At 45.5% G+C, this 12,212-nt stretch overlaps 1 pseudogene; it reads right to left on the reverse strand.

Moving 5' to 3' along the window:
* Window positions 1-3,642: 3,642 nt before the first annotated feature.
* On the reverse strand, window positions 3,643-4,424 carry LOC140425852 (nucleosome assembly protein 1-like 1 pseudogene; annotated as a pseudogene).
* Between the last annotated feature and the right edge of the window lie 7,788 nt (window positions 4,425-12,212).

Consider the following 12,212-nt stretch of genomic DNA (forward strand, 5'->3'; position numbering starts at 1 on the left):
GTGGTGTTCCCATGTATCTGCTGTCTTGTCCTTCTAGGTGGTAGGGGGTTTGGGTTTGGAAGGTGCTGTCAAAGGAGCCTTGGTGAGTTGCTGCTATGCATCTTGCAGATGGTACCCACTCCTGTCACTGTGCGGCGGTGGTGGAGAGAGTGAATATTGAAGGTGGTGACTGGGGTGCCAGCCAAGCGTGCTGCTTTGTCCTGATGATGTTGAATTTCTTGTGTTGTGTTGAAATTGCACTCATCCAGTGCAAGTGGAGAGCATTCTATAAAACTCCTGACTTGTGCTTTTTGGTTGGTTGAAAAGCATTGAGAAATCAGGAAGTAAGTTACTCTCTGTAAGAATTCCCACCCTATGACCTGTTCTTTTAGCCACAGTATTTAAATGGCTGGCCCAGCTCGGTTCTGGCTAATGGTAACCCCAAAGTGTTTATATTGGAAGATTCAGTGATGGTCATGTCATTGCTTGTCAAGAGGAAATGGTTTGAATCTCTCTTGTTGGAGATGTTCATCCCTGGCACTTGTTTGGTGTGAATGTTACTTGCCCCTTATCAGATAAAGCTTGCATGTTGTCCAGGTCTCGCTGCATACCGCACAGACTGCTTCAGTATCTGAGGAGTCACAAATTATGCTGAACATTGTACAGTCATTGGCAAACATTCCCACTTCCGACCTTGTAATGGAAGGAAGGTCATTGATGGAACAGGTGAAGATGGTTGGGCCGAAGACTCCTGCAGTGATGTCCTGGAGCTGAGATGATTGACCTCCTATAACACACCTATCTTCCTTTGTACCAGGTATGACTCCAACCAGCAGAGAGCTGTCCCCCTGATTCCCATTGGCTCTAGTTTTGCTAGAGCTCTTTGATGACACACTGGGTCAAATGCTTTCTTGATGTCAAAGGCAGTCACTCTCACCTCACCACTTCAGTTCAGTTCTTTGTGTCTATGTTTGGATCAAAGTTGTAATGAGGCCATGAATGGTGGAACTCAAACTGAGCATCAGTGAACAGGTTATTGTTGAGAAGGTACCACATGATAGTATTGCCATTGACACCTATGACTTTGGTGGTGATTGAGACTAGACTGATGGGGGTGCACGTGGGTGGGTTTGATTTTGTCACGTTTTTTGTGAACAAGGCATACCTGGGCAATTTTCCACATTTCTAGTAAATGGAAGTGTTGCAGCTGTTTAAACTAGCTCAGCTATATACAATGGGTGTAATTACATTTATATTTTATTTTATATTCCTGCACAACTGGTAAAACTGTGCAGACTGCATTTCAGCTGGAGGTGGGGTGGTCCTTTGATCTGCACAGATTTGTGCTTGAGCCACACTCCTTCCATTGCTACCGACCGTGATGGTCCCCTCTCGCTGTGACCCCCATCCTGCGAGAACCCCCCCTTCCCACCCCCACAACAGCACTTTCTTTATTACAAGGTTGCTCCGTGATCCTGGGACTCGAGGCTGGTGTTGTTCTTTATTGTCACAAGTAGGCTTACATTAACACTGCCATGAAGTTACTGTGAAAATCCCCTAGTTGCCACACTCCAGCGCCTGTTCGGATATACTGAGGGACGCTCAATGTAAAGCCCCCGGCGGGCGCACCGTGCAACATGGCGCCGGGCACATACAGACACGGCCTGCCAGAAACTGCACCCCTGTAACCAGCCTTGCCGTCCCCGCAGCCCCCTCCGAAGCCCCCCTGCCAGCGGAACGGCTCCCCACCCGACTGTGGTGGCATTGGACTTAGTCCGCAGCCGCTATGTGAGATCCCTGAATGATGCGAGCACACGCAAGCGACGCCGTTGGGGACTCGGAGCATTGGGAGAGGGCCTCAGGTGACGGCCTGAGGCCGCCCATAAGGCGTGCGCCGTTTGTCAAGGGGGGGGCATTGCAAAAACAGCAATATTGGCATTGGCGATCGGAGAATCGAGCCCCGCGTCTTTTTGGACTTGTGGGAGGAAATCGGAGCACCAGGAGGAAACCCACGCAGACACGGGGAGAACCTGTAGACTGCACATGGACAGTGACCCATACCGGGAATCGAACCCGGGTCCCGGGCGCTGTGAAACAACAGTGCTAACCCCTGTGCTACTATGCTGTAATACAAACGATGGCCAATAAATGAATTCAGTGAATTCTCTTGGAGATACTCCAAGTGACTTGCTGCCAACTGGAGAGTATCTCAAGTCGCATGGTAGATCTCTATCGCCACCTGCTGGTCAGTGGTCGTACCAATAACTCAATACCTTGATCGGCAACCATATACAAGATTGTGCACAGGCATATCACCACATCCCCCTTTCTCTGGAACGATTAACATTTACATATGGATGTTTTTTACAAAACATGATTTGCATCATAATTTTAAACAGGTTATATGTACAAATGCAACTGTGCTTTACACAGCGTGATATGGCTGATTATTTTAAACATGTCCCTTGTGAGCAGCCTATTGACATTCAAGATGACATTGTCCTGTTGGTCTTTCGAACTTTGACAGGATACTCAACGTCGCATTAACTTTCGGAAGATTTTCTGGTTGGCCTTTTTTGTGCCACCAACTTTTTAAACTTTCTAACCTATTCTGCCTCCGTGTGCTTTCTTGCATATCGCCCGTATTGCTGATGCCTTCCTCCTCACTGTCGCAGGTGCTATCCGGTCGACCAATTGTGTCCTCACCTCTTCTTCTCCTTCCCTTCCTTCTCATTCGAGTGATCCATTGATTGCATCTCCTTTTCTTTTTGTATTTAGGGGCATCCTTCTTGCTGCTGGACTCCACCATGGGACTAGTTGCTTGTGGTGCTTTTGTCATAGTAACTGTTTTTGGATCGTCTGCTGTGCAGGCTAACTCTGGCTCTTCTGCCACCATAGCTGATTTTGGAGCCTTAGCTGGATCGAGGAGTTTTGGTTGATCCATGGTTGCGTCCACACGCTGAGCTGAATGCCCATCTCCTGGTGAAACATCCAGTGCCGGCAAATCTTTGGATGATTGCGCTGTTGCAGTCAAGTCTGTAACTTCAGGAACAATCTGCAAACCCTCACACTCTGGTGTCTTGGCTCGATCAATGTCCCCAATGTTAGGCATTGCTTCTTCATTTCGCGTTTTACGCCAATTGATGGCTCATCCTCACTTGATATGATGATATGTGGCTCGTCTTTTGCTGGAGAGCCGATTATTGGCTCATCATCCGACATGACGATATACGCTTCATCTTTTGTTGTAGAACTGCACGCAGACGTATCCATCTGCTATTCCAGCACATCTTTTGGTGGAGTGGCCTCGAGTATTGGGGAGTCGGCTGCAAGAAGCATTTCGTGGGCATGAGATAATTCACCTTACTCCTCTGGGGCCAGTTTCTCCAGAATGAGGATTATTTCTTCCGTTACCAGTGAGTCTGCTGCAGGAAGCATTTCGTGGGCATGAGATGATTCACCGTACTCCTCTGGAGCCAGTTTCTCCAGAATGGGGATTTCTTCCATTACTAGTCTGTTCGCAGTTGAGTTGCTCTCATCTGATGCATCTGTTACTGCAATCTCACTTTCAGCCACTGCACACGCCAACTTTGAGCTTTCACACTTATCGTTGTCCTGCGCAGACTGGGCACCCCTTGTGTTCACTTTGTCACTCCCGGTAAACTACCTGAATAGCGTTTCATAGTCATCCTCTTCTGGTTCATTATCTAAGTCCCAACTTTCCTCATCATAATCATGGTCATCGTAATTATTATTGTCGTAATCATCATGGGAGTCAACATCATCTGGAATAGCTTCTCCTATAAACTTTGACATTGCACTTGGAATTATGTGTTCACACAAGAAGTGACCAATTTCAAAGTTAGCAGCGAGTCTTGCTGCAGAACTTTTGTCCAACAGTAAATGGTTTGGAACTTCAGTAGGACAGAAAAAAATGAAGAAAAAGAGTCATTTGGTACAGTTTCCATTTCTGTTTTACCAGTGCTCCGACACTAATGCCTCGGCTTTGTTTTAATGGTGTGACGTTTTTTCCTTTCTTCCAGTCGATCTGGCACCCTGTGCATCCCGTGATTTCTGGTTCATCAAAGAATAAAAAGTCTAACTCGTTAGGCCATGACTCCATCTGGTACGCTTTTGTGACTACCTCATTTGTGAAATATTCATTTGGCTCAAACTTAAACTCCAGAGTGAAGCTCATTGGCTGTTCAAGCTCTGAACATTTAACATTGAACATCTTGTCGATGCTTTAATATGAGCTCACCATGCTCCTGTATCATGCCACTGAGCAAATTCACATTCTTGAAGACTGTTAACCAGAATTCTGGAATTCCCTTTGGCTCCTCCATCTCTTCATCTGGTAGGTCGTCCTCCACTTCAACTTTCGCTTGTATATCATCGGATAGCTGCGCCATTATATCTCGTTGCCAGTCGCAATGATCCTCCATCGCAGCACTGTCTGGAACGTACAGCCGCTCAACTAGGTTCAGGGCCTCATATGCGTCCGCTCCTATGATGGACTCACGTTCCGTGTCCACAATGGAAAATGATATGATGTGACTTCTGTTGTATACCCATGCTTCGCGTTCACATGCCCCCAGCATCACAATCTCATTTCCATTGTAGTCTTTCAGTCGTCTCGTTTGATTGACGACTTTTGGTTTAACTCGCAGCCCGTTCAAATCGGACAAGCTGAGGAGATTGGCCCTCGTTCCTGTGTCGAGCTTGCATTTTATCATTGTGACATTCAGCATCACTGGAATTGTTCATCTGTCTTCGATGGTATCAACATCATCAGCACTATTGTCATAACTGATCAGTAAGACTTCTTCACTTTTCATATTCAGATTCATTGTGTCCTTGGTCGAAATTGTAAGTACTTTTGGGGATTGTTACAATTATAATGACAGGAAATGCAAAGAATTGTCCATGGTAAAGTCCCACATTCAGGTAAATGTTGGCAGAACAATTCTTTGTATACTGCCCAATAGTGCAGGGCCTTGGGACAACATTGCATCCAAAGATACAGCATACCTTCAAAGCTACACGAAAATGTTACCTTTGGGTTTGTGCTCAACTCTCTGGAGGGCGCCTGAACTCGAATCTCTTAACTCCGAGGTAAAAATTCTACAACTGAACCAAGGCTACACACTGATGTGAAGGAACTAATAGGGAACTATCATCATGTAAATAAAATGGAATAAAAAAATACCTTTACAACTGCTGCAGACAAATTAAGATATATTACTAGCCAGGTTAATGGCCAGTGGTTATTCTTGTACAGAAAACCCAACCTAAGTGAAAAAGTTATGAAGTTCACTAACACTGATCCAAACTGACAGAAGTCGAATATAAATCTGCACTGTACTTAGACTTGTCCACATTTTATATTTTCACCCATGATTATCTGCCCATGATTACTGCTACTGTTAAATCAGCAGCTTTTTGTGCCATTCAATATGTGATTCTATCTCAATAATTCAATATTTTGTGATGCACCAATGTGATTGAACTAATTCTGATCTAAATTGAAATGTCATATTCAAAAGCAGGGAGGTTATGTTGAAAGAGTCCAGCCTCAACTGGAGTATTGGGTCCAATTCTGGGTGCCTCACAGGACATTAAATTCATGAAACTTGTTCCAGGGGTGAGGAACCCGAGTTACACAAGTAGATTGAGAGGTTGAGTCTGTTTTCCTTGAAGAGAAGGAGGTTTAGAAGAGATTTGTTGGAGGTATTCAAAAGCACGAGGGGTCTGAATAGAGAAGATAGGGAAACGCTGCTCCCACTTGATGGAAAGATCGATATAGAGAACCCAAATTTAATGTGCAAATCAAAAAGAAGCAATTGAGTCATGAAAAATGTTTTCACACAGTGAGTGGTTGGGATCTGCAATACGTTGCCCGAGAGTGTGGTGGAGGCAAATTCAATTGAGGAATTCAAGGGGGAATTGAACAGTTATCTGAAAAGGAAAATGTGCAGGGCAATGGAGAGAAGATCGAGGAATGGCACTTGATAGATAGTTCCTTCAGAGAGCCAGCGGACTGAATGGCCTCCTTTTGTGCTGTAGACATTCTATGATTCAAAATCTGTAAAACGGAATGCTTTGCTTGCTCTTTGCACTTCATTAATTGCAATGAATCTACAATACTTTGCAAGGCTCATTATAAAAGCCAATGTCTTGATGTACGATGTAAAATTTACTGCCAGATTAATTGAATCCATTTGTGATAACCAGGCTACAACTCATTGTGAGTGATTTCATGGTCCAGCTATTGTACATTTGCTTCATCTAACAGAATAGCAACGGCTTATCTAAAAACAATGTACAATGAGAAAGGACTGTGAAGGTTCTGTTTTACAACATGTGCCTACAATCACGTAGAGGGTGCGTGAATGACTCTTTATTCATTTTTTTATCTAGGTAATGGGACAGTACATTTCCAGCTATTGATAAACAAAATTGTCAAAGTCTGAGTCTTGGCATTCACAAAGGGCTCAATGCATTAGTTGAAGTAACTGTTTCAACAAAACAGTGTTTCTTTCATGGAGTCTGAGTTGAAGGCTATGTTAAAAATGTGGCTGTCACTTGTCATACTCTACAGATGCCTTTACTTAAGCACTTGTTTCAAATTATTGAAATGTTGGGTTAATTGGAGCATGTCATAAGAGTAGTTTACGTTTGTTAATACAAGAAATGATCCACTAAATCGTTAAGTCTAAGGTTTGCTTGTTTGATTAGTTTAAGGGGGGTGTAGAAACCAAGACAGAAAATTATGAATTTCACATTGGCTTGAGCAGCATTTCTCAGAAAAAGAAACACAATCTATAATCTGTTATTCCACCTGAACTAACAGAGTTGATCTTTTGTACCACCCACTCCTATTCACTGTTGCCATGTGTTTCATTAGAAGTACTTATTCTCCTCCAAGGAAAAAATCCAATTAACTTTATAATGAACTCTTTCCAGCAATTGAGTGACTTCCTTTTTACTTGCTGAACTATCTTTTGTGCATTGCAGCAAAACATGAGAGCAATTCAAATTGCACAGATTTTAAGAATTTGGAAACAAATTCAACATAGCAAAACAAAATAGAAGCACTAAATGAAGCGTAATAGTGTGATAACAATGTGGCCTAAGTTTTGAAGAATTATTTTTAGCCTTCGCCTCCAAGGATGTTAGTTAATCGGCGAGACTTGTTATGAGGCAGATTTTGGCTGAAGCTAAGCTTTTTTTGAAAGAGATAAAGAACTTGAAAGAGCAAAAAAGCCTAGGCTTAAAGACCGAATAAATCATTACGTATCGGTGGATAATATAACGCCCACTGCATGTTTTGGAATTCTTTCTCATGCTCACTGTCTCTTATGTTTAATACTTTGTGCAAAGATATTTTGTTTAACCTTTTGTTCAAAATTTAGAGAATCTTTCTGCATTTCTTTCAGTGCTAAAGTGATATTATCACCTCATTCAGTTACATATTCAACAGCAGGAAGGTTTGCTCCAAATTTATAACTGCCTCGAAACTGGATTTCACCACCAATGTCATCTGCTATTGCATTAGGCAATTTAATTTTTTCGCCTTTCACTGTCTTTATGTTTTATATTAATCTTTATTGTCACAAATAGGCTTACATTAACACTGTGAAAAGCCCCTTGTTGCCACATTCCGGAACCTGTTCGGGTACACTGAGGGAGAATTCAGAATATCCAAATTACCTAACAGCACGTCTTTCGGGACTTGTGGGAGGAAACCAGAGCACCCGGAGGAAACCCACGCAGACATAGAGCATAGAACATAGAAAATACAGTACAGAACAGGCCCTTCGGCCCACGATGTTGTGCCGAACCTTTGTCCTTAACGTATTGACTCTGCACAGACAGTGACCCAAGCCGGGAATCAAACCTTGGACCCTGGAGCTGTGAAGCAACAATGCTACACACTGTGCTACTGTGCTGTTATATTGAAGTGAAGATCAGGATTAGAAACACTTGTTGTAGGACTGGCTGACGGTGTTTTACCCCCTATATCACCCAAGGTTCATTTGTTCAATAAATATCTCAAACACACTGTAGCTTTCATTCAGGGATTGCCAAGTTGTGTTGTATATTTGAGTGTTATTTACATTAAATATTTCTTCGAATTTTGTCACTCTCAAAGGTAAGTTATAACTGCCTACACATGAGAATGTTTTCACTCATGGAGAGTATTCTATTTGTAAGATTATGTTGTCTTAATCTGGAATTGACCATCAGACGCAAGAGTTGACTGAATTTTATTCATGGAGTGGGAATCCAGAAATTGAGGTGAAAAGCGAGTCCCAAGGGATCCCCCCCCACCCCACCCCACCCCGCACACCTGGATGTGACAAACCACCAACAGGGTAGCAGCTGTCACCCATGCTGCATGGCAACAAGCCTGCTGGCAGCTGGGTTAATTCCAGCGGCAGTGGAATGAGGCCCTTAACTACTCTTAATTCGATGCTAGAACCAGTTATGCCAGAAGTCAACTTTTGGACACCCAATTTTTAATGGATAATAAAATAATTGTTTATTAACTAGTATATCAGCAGGGATAAGTAATTGTATTTCATAATATTTTCAAGTGTCACAAGTAGGCTTACATTAACACTGCAATGAAGTTACTGTGAAAATCCTCAAGTCACCACACTACGGCTCCTTGTCAGAGGAGAATTCAGAATGTCCGAATCACCTAACAGCATGTCTTTCCAGACTTGTGGAGGACACCGGAGCACCTGGGGGAAACCAACACAGACACAGGGAGAACGTGCAGAATCCGCTCAAACAGTGAGCCAGCTGGGAATCGAACCCGGGTCCCTGGCGCTGTGAAGCAACAGTGCTACCCACTGTGCTACTGTCCCACCCACAGTTCTGAAGAGAGCCTGGAGATATTGGGCGGGATTCTCTCAGCTCGGGGCCAGGCCGGAGAATCCCCACGACCAGCGCGAATCACGCTACACCGCCCTGATTGGCGCCGGCGTGGCGCCAGTCAGGGGCCGCTCTACGCAGCCTCCCCGCCAATTCTCAGCCAGGGATGGGCCGGGCCGTTACAAAAAGCCCAAGTCCAGCTGGCGCCGTTCTAACCTGCTCTCTACCGGCGGAACCTTGGCGTGGAAGGGTCCGGGGACGGCCTGTGGTGGGGGCGGGGGGGGATTCGACCACGGAGGGGGGGGGGGCTCCTGTTGTGGCTGGACCGCGATCGGGGCCCACCCATCGGCAGGCCGGCCTCTCGGGCTGGGGGCCTCCTTTCTTCCGCGCCGGCCCCTTTAGCCTTGCACCATGTTGCGTCGGGGCCGGCGCGGAGAAGGGAGCCACTGCGCACGAGCACGTTGGCGCTGGTGCCACTGCAGCGCCCAGTTGACACCGGAATCAGTGCCATGGTAGCCCCCTGTAGGGACCAGAATTGCTGATCCTGAGGCCATGTTGACGCCGTCGAGAAACGCAATGGTGTTTCCGACGGCGTCAATACTTAGCCTCAGGATCAGAGAACCTGCCTATTAGGTCAGCATTCACCAGAATTAAGAGAGGAGGTTAACGGGTCATCTGAGGGGTTAAAGTAAAGTAAATTTTGGTGAATTGTTTTCACTGGTCAGTGACTTGGTAATGACAGGGTACATGTTTAAGAGTACAAAGAGAATACATTTCACGTTAATAATTGCTTCATACAAAGCATGAACTGAGTCCAGAATTCTCTGTCACAAATCATCTGAAGCACAGTCCATAAATTATTTTAAAACAGAATTAAATGCTTACCTGAGAAAGAGGAATGATATTAGACTATGTGTCTCATGTGGAGAAAAACACCTGCACTGACTTGATAGTGTGGTCATATTTAATGAGTCTCTGCAAGTTTTAAAGGTGAAGAGAAAGTCACGAGGGAGGAGTGGTTATATTTGGAGTAAGGGTAAGGAAAGCGACATAATAGTAGAAAAAGTTTGAGTGCTTATGTTAGGGTAAGTCCATAGAGGATCCAGTGATTTTAATACAGCACATTGGGAGGATTTAATGTCACTCGAGTTGAAGATAGTGTGATCGGGAACTGGACCTATTACAGCACAGTATATGGGTTTTTGAAAACTATTTGAGGGTGGGAATTAGCCTAAAGGAGGTAAATGATCGATAAAGGTTTAAGCAGCAGAGGGGCTAAATTTGAGATGGAGGAAACCAATTTTGTTAAACGTTAGTGGAGGTGGTTAGCTTTTCTCTTTGAAATAGTCAATGCCTGACACGTGTGCAATGCATGTTACTTGTTAATCCAAGCCTAACAGCCTTACCTCATGTGGAATTTAGTGGGACACTGAAATCATCTGTGGACTTCTGCAGTGTTACATTATAATTGAGGATCACGTAGGTGTCATGATATTCAAACACATACATCATGATAGACACATCAACAGACAAATCAGAACACACAACACCACAACCAATGACAGAAAGATATAAAAGCACAGACACGACCCCCGGTGGTCAGTATTAGCTGCAGAGGAGGACCAGGACACATCTGCTACCAAACACACTCAGGGAGACAGCACGTGCAGAGTATCCAGAACGAACTGTATTATAAGAGTTAAAATAAAATAGAGTTGTACCACATACAACTGTGTAGACTCATCTGTGCACCAGAGCACCCAACACCACATGGTACAGGAGTGGATCGATACCTGCCGGCATACCTCAGTGTACACAGACAACCAGCAGTGCCCAGGCAAAATGATAGAGCTCCCGGTTCCGCAGCCGCTCCAGTGCCACGGCGACCTCCGCGAAAACTGGCGGCGATTCCGGCAATGGTTCGAATTGTTCCTGGTGGCAGCTGAACTCCAAGACCTGGATGATAGCGAAAAAATTGAATTTCTCCTCACCATCGCCGGTGCAAGGGCAAGAGAAATATTCACAAGGTTCAGGTTCTTCAGGAGGCAGCAAAGGTACGATTACCAGGCAGTCCTGGACAAATTCTCCAAGTACTGTGAAGAAAACGCAATCCAATCGGCAAGTAAAGGTAAGAAAAGCTGCAGTACTCACCTCGTGGCTGGGATCCCGGAGCCCGAATTCCCAGAGGCCGAAATCCCGGGCCTGAGAGAGGGCTGGGTCGAGGTCGGCGGCCATCTTGCTAAAGGTATCACGCTAGCACAGTTGCGCGAGCAGTGCGCAGAACCGGAAGTATCGTTTGCGCATGCGCGAGATGCTGCGCATGCGCAGTCAAGAAAACGGCCATCGGTAAAGGAACAGCGATTTGAGCATGCGCAGTCGCTTCCTACGTGCTACATACCGAGCGTCAGGATGTCAGAGGCCCCAGACTGCACCAATTTAAAGGGGAAATGTCCCAAATCCAATTTAAAAGGGAAACGTCCCAAATCAAAAAAACAAAAATCTGTTAAAGCTGTAAAACAACCTTCCCTCACCTGGAATGACAGCACAGTGCCGCAAATTGACCCAGGAGATGAATTTGACCTCCGAAGAACCCTCCGACAAGCAGTTACCTACGCACAAGCCGATGATTCCGACCTCGAATACTTCGATGACGATCTTTACAGTGTTTCCGGACCTCGCGAGCCCAATGATAGCTCCGTGGTCCTATACGACTATGACTCGGACGAACCTTTCGTGTTGCACAGTGGCGGCCCCCACATTGAATCCGACGCAGATGCGGATTCATTTTTCGGATTTGAGGATCTTCAATCCAGCAGATATGACGTTCCAACTTATCAGTACCGGATGATGCTGCAGCCTGACATTAACAGACAGGGAGCGGTGCAAGCACACGGAGAGCGCCCTGCTGCCACACAGAGCGTGGTCCACGTCCCGCTCAACGTTCCCGACTCTATGAAAGAAGACATGCAAGACTCCAGAGCGCAGTCCTCGCATGAACCAGAAGTGACTCCAGTGTCACAAGCCTCCACAGCAAGCTCGTGGACAGACTCCACAATTGCAGAAATGCAAGACTCCAGAGCGCAGTCCTTGCACGGACAAGAAGTGACTCCAGTGTCACAAGCCTCTACAGAGAGCTCGTGGACAGCCTCCACGATAGAAGCAACGCAAGACTCCAGAGCGCAGTCCTTGCACGAACAAGAAGTGACTCCAGTGTCACAAGCCTCCACAGAGAGCTCGTGGACAGCCTCCACGATAGAAGCAACGCAAGACTCCAGAGCGCAGTCCTTGCACGAACAAGAAGTGACTCCAGTGTCACAAGCCTCCACAGAGAGCTCATGGACAGCCTCCAC

This window comes from Scyliorhinus torazame, chromosome 6 (genome assembly GCF_047496885.1).
Source record: "Scyliorhinus torazame isolate Kashiwa2021f chromosome 6, sScyTor2.1, whole genome shotgun sequence".
NCBI classification, from domain to species: Eukaryota; Metazoa; Chordata; class Chondrichthyes; order Carcharhiniformes; family Scyliorhinidae; genus Scyliorhinus; species Scyliorhinus torazame.